Below are 17,763 nucleotides of genomic sequence, written 5' to 3'. Positions count from 1 at the left end.
CAGCACCTTCCACTGTTCATTCAAGCACACATTGTGTCAACCCTCAGGCTCCTGGAAAACTCAAGCATGTGAGACACATAAATGGCAGATCATCTTTAATTTTAAAAGAAGCTGGACACCAAAACTATTTATATAGTCATAGAGAAGCACGTGTGAACTCACACTTTATGGTAATGGGGCTTTAGGCAATGGGGTGACTAATCCCTGTAGCCTGCAGACTTACTATCAGAAATGGGCTACTCCACTATAAAATCTAGATCTACATACCTTTTTTGTAGTCTGTGGCAGAAAAACAAGTTGTTGGCTATCACCTTCTGTTCCAGTCAGTGCCCATTTTTATGGATTCTAGCAAACAGCTTTTACACTTGCTCTTTGGGTTCTCTTTAGCTATTTTAATTAACTCGCAGAAGGTGTGAACTAGCAGAGATGGAAAGAATCTGGTTACACATTTATTCTTTCTGCCTTCCTTGGCTGAGGATTCTCACATATATGAGAACAAGTCAGATTGATTTTAGGATCTCCAGCAGGGTGGCAGAGATGGTGGATGCACCAAAGATGCATATGCTGTATCCAGGGGTGTGGACTAGTGACTGGAACAAGCTGCCCAGCCACAGACTACATTTTCCAGCCTGCCCATGCACCCCCACCAATCCACCTGTGACCATGTGACTAATTTTCACTAATACAATGTGAGCAGAAGTGATACATCACGTGTAAATTGAAGTGCTGAAGAAGCTGGTGTGTCTTGTCTATCTTCTTTCCATCTATCTGCCATACGGAAGTGAAGAGCTTTGAGGCTCTAAAGGAAGGTGGAGCCACAAGATCAAAGGAGCCTGGTTCCTGTATATCTGCCCATCCAGCACCAGCATATGAGTAAGTTAAATGAGTGAGAACAAAGCTAGGCCATGAAGATTTGCAGTTTATTTTCTCTGGCACAGAGCTTTTCTTCTCTTTTCTGTTTTCTTCTCTCTTCCTTTTATAGCACAGAGTATTTCTTTAATGACCATAGCCATCTAAGTTTGTTCCTGGAACAAAGTAGTAGGTGCTCAGTCACTGTTTCTGAATAGATGTTTTTGAATAAATGAATGAACAAACTTTCTTCCTTTTGGAAACTTGTTTAATGAATCTGCACATAAGGGAGCAGAAAATGGTTAATGAGTAAAACCACAGATGTTACAGAGAAAGATTTTGTTGGAAAAGCAACATAAGAATTAAACAGAATAAATAACTTTTGAATATTAAGAGACAGTGTTTCCAGATGGCACCCAGATCAGAAGTTAGCGTTTATTTGACAATAATAATGGAACTCAAAATTTCTCTCTTACTACAGAAGAGAAAGAATGCAAGGCAGCTGCAGTAGTTATTTTATAATACTGGGCAAGGAGTTGTATTTGTTGCTTTTATCTAACTCCAGGAAGCAATAAAACAAAACAAAACAAAACAAAAACCTAAAAGAGACAAAAATAGCTAAAGCTTCACGGAAGACATTCATCTCCACTGCAAAAGACAGGTTGAAAATTCTCTGCAGTTAGTTGTATTGGTGAGAGGGAGAGAAACCAGCCTGATCAGATCAGCACAAGCCGCTTCATGAAATGGTCACTTGTGTGGTCTCTGCATTTCCACTCAGCTTTGAAGGCTCAGTTGAAACATCACCTCTTCTGCAAGGACTCGGTGTTCGTCTCTTCCTCTTTTGTGTGTCCATAGCACAATCATCTTGGTGTTACACATCTGATCATATTGTTATAGTTTTCTGTTATTATTATTTATCTGAAATTGAGCTCCTTGAACATGTAGGCTAAATTTGATTTATTGTCATAGCTCAAGACATGGCACAGTGTTAGATATATAGGAGTTAAATTATCCTCACAAGTGAGCTGATGAATAAATAAGAATTCGAGGACATACCTGAGAATATCCCAGTTTATCTTATTGTATAGTAGAAGTTGTTTCCTTCAACTAAAGATGAATTATTATGCAAAGTTTCAGAAAAGACTTTAGTTTGTTTTTGTAAAACCATACCGTGTTTCTTCAAACCAGAACGGTTTCCTTTCTTGTAACTCTTAGTAATTAAAAAAAATAATAATTTCCTCTTTCTTATTGTTCTAGATATGTTAATATTTGCTTTTTTAAAAAAGAATATTTTTAGAAATTTTAAGATTTACAGAATAACAGAAGAGAGTAGTGCAGTGTGTTCCCTTATACCTCCACTCCCAGGTCCCTTATTATCCACATCTTGCATTACTATTATACACTTGTTATAGTTAATGAACCAAAACTGATGTGATTAACTAAAGACCATAGTTTATTCAGATTTCATTAATTTTCACTTAATGTCCCTTTTCTGCTTCAGAATCCCATCCAAGATATAGCATTACATATAATTTGTCAAATCTCCTTAAGCTTCTCTTGGCTGTAACAGTTTTTCTGACTTACTTGTTTGTTTGTTTGTTTTATCTTGATAGTTCTGAGGAATACTGTTTATGTATTTTATAGGATGCACTTCTACTGTAATTTGTCTGATGTTTATCTCATGAATAGACTTGTATCACAGGTTTTGGGGGAGAAGATCACAGAGGTAAATTGGTATTCTATTATGACATCTCAAGGGTATTTAATATCAACCTGACATATCATGTCAATATTGACCTTAATCACCTGGCTGAGGTAGTGTTTGTCAGGTTTCCCCACTGTAAACTTACTCCTTTCCTCCTTTCCATACTGTCCTCTTTGGAAGGAAGTCACTATATGCAATTCACATTTAAGGAGTGGGGATTTGTGCTCCCCTTCCTTAAGGATGGAGTGTCTATCCTCCGGGGTAAATTATCTGGAATTATTCTGCTTATTAGACATTTATTCTCTTTCATCTATTTACTTATATAATTATTTTATTTAATTTATTTATATCAAAATGTACTCATGTATACTCGTTTATATTTTGGGTTATATTACAATACAACTTTATTTTATTGCTCACTTGCTTCAGCTCTGGCCATTGGGATCTCTTTCGGTTGGCTCTGCGTTCCTTTGTTATAAATCTATCAGTAGTGGAGTTTTGTTTGTCTTTGTGTCTGTTTTTGAGCAGTTGCTCACTTTCTGGCACTACAAAATAATTAAGTCTCCTCTTCTATATTTTCTGTCTCGGTCTTAGAATCAGGCATCTGTCCAAGTAGTCCTGGTTCTTTTAATTGGAGAATGGTATTAGAAACCAGGATTTAGGCACTGGATGTGCTAATTGCTATTGGAGTATAATTGCTTGTAGGCCCTTTTCACTGACCTACCAAGGTATTTTGTATATATATACTATATACTATATTTATATTTATATATAATATAAAACCATCTGTGTCTATATGAACTTAAACATGAACTATTACTGATATCGCCGGCATTAACCCATAACCCCATAGATCATTCTTGCCTTTTTCCTTGCTTCTCTGTTAATACCTACTCCAACAGTGAGAAACCTGTCATCATCCATAATACATTTACTTAATTGTTCCAGCATACCTGTATAATAGTGTCAGAACCCATACTCTTATGGGAAATAACTTTGTTATGTAGAGCACAATGCTTATGTGCAGTTCCTTTTGTCTTTCGTCTTACAGACTCCATTCATTTCCAAATATACCTAGATTAATACATTTCCCCATCTCCTTTAGTGAAATTGTTTCATACTTTTTAATGTAGTTAGACATTTTTTGGTCACAGTCTGCATTATATTCTGAATTCTCTTACCTCCTAAATGACTTTTTAATTTGTAAACACTTAGTTTCACCCTTTATGCTAAAATGTTCCATGGATTTTGACAAACTCATAATGTCATGACCACTACTTGCGGGATCATACAGAAAGTTTCACTCCCCCAAAATATCCCCAGTGCTTTACTTATTTAAAATTCCTCCTACTCTCAAACCCCTATCAACCAATAATCTTTTTACTGTCTCTATAGTTTTCCCTTTTCTAAATGTCATATAATTGGAATTTTATATTATGTAGACTATTCAGACTGCCTCCTTTCACTTAGCAATATGCATTTTACATTTATCCATGACATTTACTATCATAGATATTGTGGTAAAACACACATAACATAAAATTAACTAATGTAATCATTTCTAAGTATACAATTCAGTGACATTAAGCACATTCACATCGTTCTACAACCATCATCACTATTTCCAGATCTTTTTAATCATCCCAACTGACACTCTGTACCCATTACCCAATAGCTCCCCATTCTGCTTTCCCTAAACCCATGGCAACCTGTACTTTACTTTCTGTCTCTATGAATTAATTTGTCTATTCTGGAAAAACTCATATAAGTAAAATCATTCAATATTTTCTTTTTATATCTAGCTTTTTACACTTAGCATACTGTTTTCATGGATTGCCTATGTTGTGGCATGTGTCAAAATTTCACTCCTTTTTAAGACAATAATATTCCATTGTTTGTATATGCCATATTTTGTTTATTGGCTCATCTGTTGATGGACATTTGAGTTTCTGTCATCTCTTTGGCTATTATAAGTAACACTACTATGAATATTAATGTTCATTTAATTACCGAATAACATTTCATCTTATGGTTGTATCACATTTTATACAGTCACCTATTGAAGGGCATTTTGGTTGTTTCCAGGGCTTGGACATTATGAATAAAGCTGCTTGCTATAAACATTTGCATACAGATTTTTGTGTAAACATTTGCATACAGATTTTTGTGTAAATGTAAGTTTTTAAATAAGTTAGATGAATATCTAGGACTGCAGTTGTTGTGTCATATGGTAAGAATATGTTTATTGCCAAACTGTCTTCCAAAGTGGCCATACCATATGCATTTCCAACAGCAATAAATAAAATTTCTGTTGCTCTGCATTCTCACCAGTATTGAATGTTGTCAATATTTTGGATTTTAGCCTTCCTTATAGATATGTAGTGGTATTTCATTGTTTTAATTTGCAGTTCCTTAAGAATATATGATGTTCAACATCTTTCATATGCTTATTTGTCATCTGTATATTTTCTTTAATGAGGTGTCTGTTCAGATCTTTTGCCCATTTAATAAATGAGTTGTTTTTTTTAATTAAGTTTCAAGAGTTCTTTGTATCTTTTGTATGTAATTCCTGTATCAGATACGTTTGTAAATATTTCTTCCTTACTGTAGCATATTTTTTTGATCTCTTTCACATGGTAGATCTAATTTTAAAAGGTTCAACTTATCAATTTTTTTCTTTCATGGATCAGGTGTTTGATGTTGTATTTAAAAATTTATTGCCAAATATAAAGTCAATTAGATTTTTGCCTATGTTTTCTTCTAGAAGTTTTATAGTTTTGCGGTTTATTTATTTATTGTATATTTTTTCTTGGAGTTCGATTTGCCAACATATAGCATAACACCCAGTGCTCATCCCATCAAGTGCCTCCCTCATTGCCTGTCACCCAGTCACCCCAACCTCCCACCCACCTCCCCTTCCACCACCCCTTCCACCACCCCTACTTCGTTTCCCAGAGTTAGGAGTCTCTCATGTTCTCCCTCCCTCTCCGATATTTCCCACTCATTTTCTCTCATTTCCCCTTTATTCCCTTTCACTATTTTTTACATTCCCCTAATGAATGAGATCATATAATGTTTGTCCTTCTCCAATTGACTTATTTCACTCAGCATAATACCCTCCAGTTCTATCCACGTTGAAGCAAATGGTGGGTGTTTGTCATTTCTAATGGCTGAGTAATATTCCATTGTACGTAATTTCCATTATGTACAGTAATATTCCATTCCACATCTTCTTTATTCATTCGTCTTTCAGTGGACACCGAGGCTTCTTCCACAGTTTGGCTATTGTGGACATTGCTGCTATAAACATTGGGGTGCAGATGTCCTGCCTTTCACTGCGTCTGTATCTTTGGGGTAAATCCCCAGCAGTGCAATTGCTGGGTCGTAGGGTAGCTCTATTTTTAACTCTTTGAGGAACCTCCACACAGTTTTCCAGAGTGGCTGCACCAGTTCACATTCCCACCAACAGTGCAAGAAGGTTCCCCTTTCTCCGCATCCTCTCCAACATTTGTTGTTTTCCGTCTTGTTAATTTTCCCCATTCTCACTAGTGTGAGATGGTATCTCATTGTGGTTTTGATTTGTATTTCCCTGATGACAAGTGATGCAGAGTATTTTCTCATGTGCTTATTGGCCATGTCTATGTCTTCTTTGGTGAAATTTCTGTTCACTTTTAGATCTATGATCCATTTTGATTTAATTTTTGTGAAGGTTATAAATTCTATGTCTAGATTAGTTTTTCCTTTGCATATGAATGTGCAGGTGTTCCAGCACTATTTTTTGAAAAAGTATCCTTTCTCCACTCAGTTGTCTTTACTTCTTTGTCAAAATTCAGCTTACTTTATTTGTGTAGGTCCACTTCTGGGCTCTATTTAGTCCCACTGATTTATGTGTCTTTTCTTTTAACAATACTATGCTACCTTAATTGCTATAACTTTACAGTAAGGCTTGAAGTTGAATAGTCAGTCCTCAAATTTCCTCCTCACCCTCTCCTCCCTTCTCCAACTTATAACCCTTCTTCTTCTGAATTGTGTTTGCTATTCTCAGTCTTTTGCCTTTCATATAAACCTTAGAATCAATTTGTCATATCTACAGAATAGTTTGCTGTGAGTTTGATTGGAATTTCATTAAATCTGTAGATCCACTTCAGAAAAATTGATCTTAATGATATTGAGACTTCCCATTCAAACATGATATACCTCTCCACTTATTTAAATCTTTGATTTCTTTGTTCTTTATACATTTCTTTGTTCTGAAGACTACTTGTTTGAAATTAATATAGCTGTTCCAGTTTTCTTTTGATTAGCATCAGCATTAGTGTTAGTGTGATCTTTATCTACCCCTTTTAACATTTAAACCTATTACGTCTTCATATTTAAAGCAGATTTCTTGTGGACAACTTTATAGCTGGGTCTGACTGTATCTACTCTGAAAATCTCTGACTTTTAATTGTACTATTTACAGCATTCATTTTTACTCCCTATTTCACTCATCTCCCTGCCCACTTCCCTTCCAGCAACCACCAGATTGTCCCCTGTATATAAGATTCTATTTGTTTTGTTTGTTCATTTATTTTCTTTCTTAAATTCCACATGTAAATGAAATAATGATATTTGGTCTTTCTCTGTCTGACCTATTTCACTTAGCATAATACCCTCTAGGTCTACCCATGTTGTTGCAAATGGCAAGATTTCATTCCTTTAGAATCACATTTACAGTGATTATTGATATAATTTGAATAATATGTATAGTGTTAGAACTATTTTCTATTTGTTCTACTTGTTCTTTACTTCTTTTTCCCCCCTTCTTTTTCTGCCTCCTCTGGTTTTAATGAACATCTTATGTGATTTCTTTTTCTCTCTTCTATTAGAATATTGATTTTATTATTTTAAAATATGTTTAAAAATGTTTTAATGGTTGCCTTAGAGTTTGCAAAAACACATTTAAAATTGATCTGCTTTTAGATAACACTCTGCTGCTTCTCAGAGCAAGTACCTTATAGCAGACTATTCTCAACTCCTCTCTCCTGTCCCTCATAAAATTATTATCATTTATTTCACTCATTCTTGTGCTATAATCATACAGTATGTTGTTGCTGTTATTACTTTGAAAAAGCATCTATTTTTTCAATTATTAACAGAAAAGATAGATTTTATTTTATCTAAATTTATTTTCTTTGATACTTTATTTTTTTAAACTTAGATCTAAGTTTCAGACCTGTATCATTTGCTTTTCTCTGAAGAACCTCTGATGATAAATTGTGTGTTTTTACCTTCTCATTCTCCTCCCTGTCCTCTTCCTCCTGCCTTTCTTCTTCCTCCTACCCCTCCTTCTCTTCCTTATCCTTCTCCTCTTTCTTTTAATTTAAATTTTACTTAGTTAATGTACAGCACAATATTAGTTTTTGGAGTAGAATTCAGTGATTCATCACATACACACAGCACGCAGTGCTCATCACAATAACTATCCTCTTTAAGACCCACTCTCCTATCTAACCCATCCCCTACATTCAACCATCCACTTTCAGTTTGTTCTCTATTGCTAAGTGTCTTAGGTCTTATTTCCTTCTCTCCTTTTTTTTTCTTTCCCCCTTTCCTTCTGTTCATCTGTTTTCTGTCTTAAATCCCACATATGAGTGAAATCATATGGTCTTTCTCTGCCTGCCTTATTTCACTTAGCATAATACACTGTAGCTCCATCCATGTCTTTGCAAATGGCAAGATTTCATGTTTTTGATGGCTAATATTCCATCAGATAGATAGATATAGATAGATAGATATCTGTTATACATATATTCCCCCATCCATATAGATATAGATATAGATGATATAGATACATCATATCTTCTGATCCATTCATCAATCGATCAATCTATGAACATTTGGGCTTTCTCCATAGTTTGGCTATTGTTGATAATGCTGCTATAAGCATCAGGGTGCATAAGCGCCTTCAAATCTGTATTTTTGTAACCTTTGGGTAAATACTTAGTGCAATTGCTGGATGGTAAGATAGTTCTATTTTTAACTTTTTGAGGAACCTCAAACTGTTTTCCAGAGAACAATTTGCATTCCTACCAACAGTGCAAGATGACAGTTCCACTTTCTCTGCATCTTCACCAAAACCTGTTGTTTCTGGTGTTTTAAATGTTAGCCATTCTGACAGGTGTGAGGTGGTATCTTGTCCTGGCTTTGATTTGTATTTCCCTGATGATGAGTGATGTTGGGAATCTTTTCAAGTGTCTGTAAGCCATCTGAATGTCTTCTTCTGAAAAGTCTCTATTCATATCTTTTCCCCATTTCTTAACTGTATTATTTTTTTTCTGGATGTTGAGTTTAATAAGTGCTTTATACATTTTGAATATTAACCCTTTATCAGATATGTCATTTGTAAATATCTTCTCCCATTCTGTAGGCTGCCTTTTAGTTTTGTTGATTATTTCTTTCGCTGTGCAGTAGCTTTTTATTTTGATGAAGTGCCAATAGTTCATTTTGCTTTTGTTTCCCTAGCCTCGAGCAATATGTTTAATAAGGCCAAGGTCAAAGAGGTTTCTGTCTGTGTTCGCCTCTAGGATTTTGTTGGTTTTCTGTCTCATATTTAGGTCTTTCATCCATTTTGAACTTATTTTTGCATATGCTGTAAGAAAGTGGTCCAATTTCATTCTTCCGCATGTTGTGCTCCATTTTTCCCAATACCATTTGTTGAAGAGACTGTCATTTTTCCATTGGATATTCTTTCCTACTTTGTCAAAAATTAGTTGACCACAGAGTTGAGGGTCCACTTCTGGGTTCTCTATTCTATTCCACTGATTCTAGTGTCTGTTTTTGTGCTACTTCCTTACTGTCTTGATGGCCTTGTAATATCACTTATAATCTGGATGCCTCTAGTTTTAATTTTCTTTTTCAGTATTGGTTTGGCACTTCGGGGTTTTTTTGGTTCCATACAAATTTTAGGATTGTTGTTCTAACACTGGGAAAATGCTAGTAGTTTTGATAGGAATTGCATTAAATGTTTACATTGCTTTGGGTAGTATAGACATTGAATCAATGTTTATTTCTCCAATCCATTAGCATGGAATTCTTTTCCATTTCTTTATGTCCTCTTAAATTTTTTTTAAATGTTCTATATTCCAGAGTATGGATCTTTTATCTTTTTAGTTAGATTTATTTCACAGTATCTTATTGGTTTTGGTACAATTGCAAATGAGATTGATTCCTTGATTTTTTTTTTTTTTTTTTGCTGCTTCATTATTGGTGTATAAAATGCAACAGATTTCCTACACACTGATTTTATATCTTGCAACTTTACTAAATTCATGAAATTGTTCTAGCAATTTTTTTGGTGGAGTCTTTTGAGTTTTCTATATAGAGTATCATGTCATCTGCACATAGTGAAAGTTTGACTTCTTCTTTGCCAATGTGGATGCCTTTTATTCCTTTTTGTTGTCTGATTGCTGAGGCTAAGGCTTCTAGTTCTATGTTAAGTAGTAATGGTGAGAGTGGACATCCTTGTCTTATTCCTGACCATAGGGGGAAGGCTCTCAGTTTTTCCCCATTGAGGATGATATTAGCTGTGGGTCTTTTGTATATGGCCTTTATGATGATGAGGTATGTTTCATGTACTTTTTTTTTTAATTACTGATTCAATTTCTTTGCTGGTTATGGGTCTCTTCAAACTTTCTATTTCTTCCTGTTTCAGTTTTGGGAGTTTGTAGGTTTCTAGGAATTTGTCCATTTCTTCCAGTTGCCCAGTTTGGTGGCATATAATTTTTCATAATATTATCTTATAATTGTTTGTATTTCTGTGGTGTTGGTTGTGATTTCTCCTCTTTCATTCATGATTTTATCTATTTGGGTCCTTTCTCTTTTCTTTTTGATAAGTCTGTCTAGGAGTTTATCAATGTTATTAATTCTTTCAAAGAACTAGTTCTTAGTTTTGTTAACCCATTCTACTGATTTTGTTTGTTTGTTTCTATATCATTTATTTCTGCTCTAATTTTTATTATTTCCCTTTCTCTGCTGGCTTTAGGCATTATTTACTATTCCTTTTCTATCTCCATTAGGTGTAAGTTTTAGGTTATGTATTTCTAACTTTTCTTGCTTCTTGAGGTAGGCCTGTATTTCAATATACTTCCCTTTTAAAATGGCTTTTGTTACATATGAAAGGCTCTGGACTGTTGTGTTTTATTTGCTTCTATGTATTTTTTTAATTTCTTCTTTAATTTCCTGGTTAGCTCATTTATTCTTTAGTAGGATGTTCTTTAACCTCCATTTTTTGGTGGTCTGTCCAAATCTTTTCTCATGGTTGACTTCAAGTTTCATAGCATTGTAGTCTGAAAATATGCATGGTATTATCTCAATATTTTTGTACTTTTTGAAGGTGATTTGTGACCCAGTATTTGATCTATTCTGGAAAATGTTCTATGTGCATTTGAAAATAATGGGTGTTCTGCTTCTTTAGGATGAAATGTTCTGAATAAGTTTTGTTAAATCCATCCGGTTCAGTGTATCATTCAAAGTCATTGTTTTCTTTTTGATTTTCTGCTTTGGTGATCTGTCCATTGCTGTAACTGTTGTGTTAAAGTCCCTTACTATTATTGTATTATTATCAATGAGTTTCTTTATGTTTATTATTAATTGATTTATATATTTGGTTGCTCCCAAGTTGGGGGCATTAATACTTAACAATTGTTGGATCATCTTGTTGGATAGACCCTTAATTATGATATAATGCCCTTCCTCATCTCTTATTAGAATATTTGGTTTAAAATCAAGTTTGTCTAATATAAATATGGCTACTCCAGCTTTCTTTTGACATCAATTAGCATGGTAGATGGTTCTCTATTCCCTCAATTTCAATCTGCAGTTGTCTTTAGGTCTAAAATGAGTCTCCTGTAGGCAGCAAATAGATGGAGCTTGTGTTTTGTTTTTGCTTTTGTTTTTGTTTTTGTTTTTTTAGATTTATTTATTTGAGATGGGGGAGAGAGATAGAGAGATAATAAATGTGTGAGCAGAGGAAGGAGCAGAAGGAGAGGAAGAGAGAGAATCATCAAGCAGATTCTCTGCTGAGTACAGAGCTCAATGTGGGGCTTGATCTCAGGACCCTGAGATCATGACCTGAGCCAAAATCAATAGCTGGACATTTAACTAACTAAGCCACCCTAGAACCCTTTTTATTGTTGTTGTTTTTTTAATCCATTCTGATACCCTGTCCTTTGATTATAGCATTTATTCCATTTACATTGGGAGTGGTTATTGAAAGATATGAATTTAGTACCATCATGTTACCTGCAGAATTGGTGTTTCTGGTGATGTTTTCTGGTCCTTTCTAGTCTTTGTTGCTTTTGATCTTTTTTTTTTTTCTTCTACACTCAAAGAGTCCTCCTTAAGATTTCTTGCAGGGCTGGCTTAGTGGTCATGAACTCCTTTAGTTTTTATTTGTCTAGGAAACTCTATCTCCTTCTATTCTGACTGACGGCCTCACAGGATAAAGAATTCTTGGCTGCATATTTTTCCCATTCAGCACATTGAATATTTCCTGCCACTTTCTTCTGCCTTGCTATATTTCTGTGATCAGATCTGTTGCAAGTCTGATCTGTCTTTCCTTGTAGGTTAAAGACTTTTCCACTTGCTGCTTTCAGGATTCTTTCCTTTTCTGTGTGTTTTGTGAATTGGACTACAACATGCCCAGGCAATGTTTGGCTTTTGTTGAATTTAATGAGAGTTCTCAGTTCTTCTTGGATTTTGATATCTGTGTCCTTCCCCAGATTAAAGAAGTTTTCAGCTATAATTTGTTCAAGTAAACCTTCTGCTCCTTTTTCTCAACTCCTATGAGACAAATGTTATTTTAAATAAATTGCTGAGTTCCCTAAATCTACCGTTGTGGTTCATTATCTTTCTTTCCCTCTTCTATTCAGCTTCATTTTTATTCATAATTTTATTTTCTATATCACTTATTCACTCCTCTACTTCATCCACCTTCATTTTTATGGTCTCCAATTGGGATTGCATCTTGTTTATAGCATTTTTAATTTTTGCCTGATTAGATTTTAGGTTTTTGTTTTTGTTTTTGTTTTTTTTTTTTTTTATCTCTGCAGTAAGGGATTCTCTAGTGTCTTCTATGCTTTTTTTCAAGCCCAGCTAGTATCCTTATAATCATTGTTTAATTTTTGAAAATGGTTTAAAATATTTTTATCCTTCAGTTTTTAAATGTAGTATATCATACTGACTGATTTGAAGATACTGAACAATCCCTGCATCCCTTGAATAAATTCCACTTTGTCATAGAGTATAATACTTTTAAAGTCCCATTGAATTTGGTTTGCTAATATTTTGCTGAGGACTTTTACATCTATGTTCAACAGAGATATTAGCCTATAATTTTCTTTTCTTGTAGTGTCCTTGACTGACTTTGTTATCAGGGTAATGCTGGCCTAATAAAATGAGTGTAGAATGTTTCTTTCTCTTTTATCTTTTTGAAAGACTTTGAGAAGGATTGATATTAATTCTTAAATGTTTGGTATATTCGCCAGTGAAACCATCTGATCCTGAATTTTTCTTTGCAATTAGGTTTTTGATTACTGATGTATTCTTACTAGTAGTAGGTTGGTTCAGATTTTTTTATATCATCATGATTCATTCTTGGTAGGTTGTATGCTTCAAACACTTTATTCATTTCTTCTAGCTATTCTCTTTGTTGTATTATACTGTTCAGTAGTTGTCTGTTATGATCTTTTGTATTTGTGTGGTATCAGCTGTAATATCTCCTCTTTCATTTCTAACTTTGTTTATTAGAGTCCTCTTTGCTTCTCTATAGGTTTAGCTAAAGATTTGTCTATTTTGTTTGCATTTTCAAAACCCAGAGCTTAGTTCACTGATCTTTTCTATTATCTTTGTAGCACTATTTCATTTATTTTCACTGTGATACTTGTTATTTCCTTTCTTCTACTAACTTCAGACTTAGCTTATCTTTTTTTATATAGTTTCTTTAAGTATAAAATTAGGTTGTTTATTCAAGACCTCTCTTTTATCTCAGTGTAGGTGTTTATCTCTATAAATGTCCATTTTAGCACTGCTTTTACTGCATTCCATAAGTTTTGGTGTGTTCTATTTCCACTTTCATTTGTCTCAAGGTATGTTTTTATTTCTCCTTTGATTTATTTTTGACCCATTAGTTGTTTAGGAGGATGTTGTTTAAGTTCCACTTATTTCTGAGTTTCTTTATTTTCTTTTTGTGATTTATTTCTAATTTCACAGCACTGTGGTTGCAAAAGATACTTGAAATGATTTCAATTTCTTAAATTTATTAAAATTTGTTTTGTGGCTTAACATATAAACTATTCTGTAGAGTATTCCATGTATGCTTGAGAAGAATGTATTCTGCTGATATTGGATCAAATGTTCTCTATATGTCTGTTAAGTCCATCTGGTCTACTGTGTAATTTAAGTTTTATGTTTCCTTAATGATATTTTGTCTGGATGATCTATCCATTGTTGAATGTAGGTATTGAAGTTTCCTACTATTATTGTATTTCTGTTCATTTCTCAGATCTATTAATATTTGCCTTATACATTTAGGTGCTCTTATGTTGCGTGTATATTTACTAATGTTATACCTTTTGATGAATTTGCCTCTGTATCATTATAGAGTAACCAGTCTCTAGATGTATGCTATCTTAGAAGTTGGACCCTAAGGCAGCAGCTTTTGAAGTACTCAGATGAGTCCCTTTTAGGGAATAACTAGGAGATAAGCATTTTTCTCCATTCCCTCTGAACTGAGTCCTGAACGGTAGCCAGTTATAAACTTCTTGTTTTGCAGCCGTCTTTTGGGACTTGTGAAAGAAACCACCAATGGCTTTCAGAGTGAGAAAATCCTAAGATCCATCGCATGGGGGGCAGTGCAAAAGCTGGGGCATAGATGCATGTACAAGCTCCTTCCAAGGAAATACTGGCAACAGAATGATGGCAGTGGAGGTGTCTCAGTTTCCCAGTTTCTGGGGAGAATTGCAGCCAGCTCCTAGATGTATGCTAAATTATAATCCTTTAAGTAGCAGCTTTTAAAACATGAAGATTGAGCTCTTCCAGGGAAAGACTGGAAGATCAACAATTTTGCCTGCTCCTTCTGAATCCTGGGGGGATAACCATAGCAAGTACTTGTGTGCCCATTAACAATTGTTCCTTTGCTATAGTCTTGCGGGTCTCGTGGATGTAAACCTCATTGGCTTTCAGAGACAGATAGTCCCAGGGGCCTTTCCCTCAAGTAGGAGTCTTAAGAGATGAAGCATTGAATGCCAAGCCAAAACTTTTTGCTCTTCAAGGAGAAGCTGGGAGTTAGTTGTTTCCTCCTGATCCTGTGGAGCCATATTGGGAATGATATTTATGGTGAGAGTGGGTCTCAGTTTTTAGTACCCATTTCCATGAGGATATTTTCTCATTTGTCTAATATGTAGGAGTCACATAAGTTGGTTTCTGGACTTCTTTTAGAGGGGATTATTCCTTGTATAGCTGTATATTCAGAGTGTTCATGGAAAGAGAGGAGTTTAGAAAGCCTTCTGTGTCACCATTTTGGTTGGCCTCTCTTCTTGATTTTGTTTGCTTGAGAAAATGTTTATTTCTCCTTCACTTTTGAAGGCTAACTTTGCTGTATATTTCATTCTATGCTGTTTTTTTCTTTCATTACTTTAAATTTCTTGCTCACATAGTTTCTGAAGAAAATTACATTATAATTCTCATCCTCTTCACTCTATAGGTGAGGTTTCTATTCTCACCCTGGATTCTTTCAAGATTTTTTCTTTGTATTTGTTTTTTCTGGAGTTTGAATGTGATATTCTTTGATACAGAGTTTTGCTATTTATTCTTTTGGTGTACCCTGAATTTCTGTGGTTTGGTATCTTTCGTTAAATTTTGGAATTGCTTGATCATTATTAATTCACTTTTTTTTTCTTTCTTCTTTCTCTGGTATTCCAAATATACTATCATGCCTTCTGAAATTGCCCCACAATTCTGGAATAATCTGTTCTCTCTTTTTTTGAAAAATTTCATTTTGAAAATTTTATACTGACATGTATTCAAATTTACTGATTTTTTTCCCTCAACTGTATCTAGTCTACTAAAGAATCCATTTTTATTTTCTATTACAATATTATTTTACTTCTAGTATTTATATTTGAGTCTTTCTCAGAGTTTTCATCTTTCTGTTTACATTATTCATCTGTTCTTCCCTGTTGTCTACTTTTTCCAGCTTAACATATTAATCAAATTTATTTTAAATTCGCAGTCTGATAATTCTACAATCTGTGTCATATCTGAGTTTAGTTCTGATACTCACTTTGTCTCTTTAGACTTGCTTTTAGCATTCCTTGTGCTTATTTTGTTGAAAGTAGACATAGTTTATAATAAGGAAGTGAAATAAATCTCTTTAGTATGAGATTTTATGTTAATCTGGCTATGAGTTTGGCTGTGTTTAATGTTTTATGTACATGTAGGTGCCATGGACTACAAATTCCTCTACTGCTCTTGATTTTGTCCCTATCAGTGTCTTTAGGAATCCCTAAGAACCCCTTCTAAAGAGTCTGGACCTTGTAGCTCTTTCAGCTGTAATCCATACTGGAACTTTGTTAATGCAGTGGTAAGAAGTGGGTTAGGAGTAGTGTTCTATAATCTTAAAATTAAATTCCAGTTTTTCATGGTCCTGTATTCCTGGGATGTGAATTTTGCAAGCATTTCTTATCTTTTATTCCCTCTCCCTGACCTACTTGGTTGAGACAGGAGGCCTATGTAAGGTAAGGCACAGCTAGTCTTTTTCGGTGAGGAATAGCCCTTTGTTATGGAGAACGTATGGAGCATATTTTAAAATTATTGTTTTCCCACACCTTTGCCAAAGATACATGGCAATTTTCTTGGTTCTTCATCATGAGAACCTGGTGTAGCTCCTGGATGTAAAATCCATGAAACTGTGGGGGCCACCCTAAAACTGCAGCCCCCAGGAATTACTCATTCTCATGCTAAGTAAGCTACACCCAACCTTCAGCAATTCATCAAAATAACTATTTAAGTGTTCCTATCCATTTACGGCTCCTGTGGCTTTTGCTTTGCATAAACTAATCTTGACAGTGTTTCTTTATATTCTCCTGTCTCTAGATTTCAGAGTGGCTGTCTACCCTGTGACCTCAGTTCTCTGATGGCCCAAGAAAAATCATTGACTTTAAATTTGTTCAGCTTTTTCTTATCCTAAAGATGGAAATGACAACTTCTAAGCTCTTTATGTGTCAGAGCTAACACCAGAAGTTTTTTAACATTCACCTTTTAGATTTTAAAAACTCCTTTAAAAAGAGGTTTTAATAAAATGGACCTCTGTAAATCTAAGGTAAATTATTGTTAGAATTTTGTCAGTTTGATAGACTATTGTCATCTTGGAAAAGGAAGAAAGGAATTGTTGCTGAATGATAAAAGAAATTTTTTCTTCTATTTGGAGGGCCTTGATAAAGATGTTCACTTAGATTCTTAGTATAGTGATTTAAGCCCTCTGAATCTGAGGTGAAGCTAAATGGAAAGACGTGATGTTTTGTCATAATTAAGTTATAAGTCTTACTTCATGGGTCATTTATCCTCCTCTGAAATCTTGCAGAGAAGGATCATTAAAAATCCTCTACCTTTGGCAAAATGTACATCAAATAAAGTGGCATTTCCTCTGGCCTTTCCCTGACATGCAGGCATCACACAAAAGGAAGTGAAAATGGAAAATAATGACATATCTGGACCGCTAAGAAAAATACATGCAAGCTTACTGGCTGGAAAACTACCACAAGTGTGGAAATGCAAAGGACTTTAACAGAAAGCAGGATCACCTTACTTTGTTTCAAAATGCGTCTGCAGTCTCATCTGTGAGAAATAGAATATGTCAACCTGATATCAGTGGATATTCAACTAGACTGAGAGACAGCCATGAAATTCCAAACTAAGAAAAACCTAGGGAATCATGGTAGAGATTTCTTCGGTTAAATTTTATCAGAAGCAGCCAGAGGGCAGCACAGTAGTTTGGTTTTAAATGCCAAAAAAACTCTCTAAATGGACCCTTATGCCAAAGAAATGAACTACAGATGGTGTTTCTTATTCAAGGTTCACAGACGCCTCCCACAAACACCAAAGATATAGTCAGGCATTCAAATGAGAGTAAGAATAAACATCTAGAATTCAAAGAAGCTGTTTGAAAAAAT

The 17,763-nt window shown here is 34.6% G+C and overlaps 1 protein-coding gene across 1 annotated transcript in view; it reads left to right on the top strand.

Moving 5' to 3' along the window:
- The first annotated feature begins 854 nt into the window (after positions 1-854).
- FAM13C (family with sequence similarity 13 member C) overlaps positions 855-17,763 on the top strand; it is a 251,300-nt gene continuing 234,391 nt past the window's right edge. Inside the window, exon 1 of the mRNA XM_072823165.1 lies at positions 855-873. The gene's annotated coding sequence lies outside the window, so the exon portion shown is untranslated. The remainder of the gene's footprint in view (positions 874-17,763) is intronic.

Source organism: Canis lupus, chromosome 4, assembly GCF_048164855.1.
Source record: "Canis lupus baileyi chromosome 4, mCanLup2.hap1, whole genome shotgun sequence".
In the NCBI taxonomy this organism is placed as follows: Eukaryota; Metazoa; Chordata; class Mammalia; order Carnivora; family Canidae; genus Canis; species Canis lupus.
This window is presented reverse-complemented; position numbering and strand designations above follow the sequence as displayed.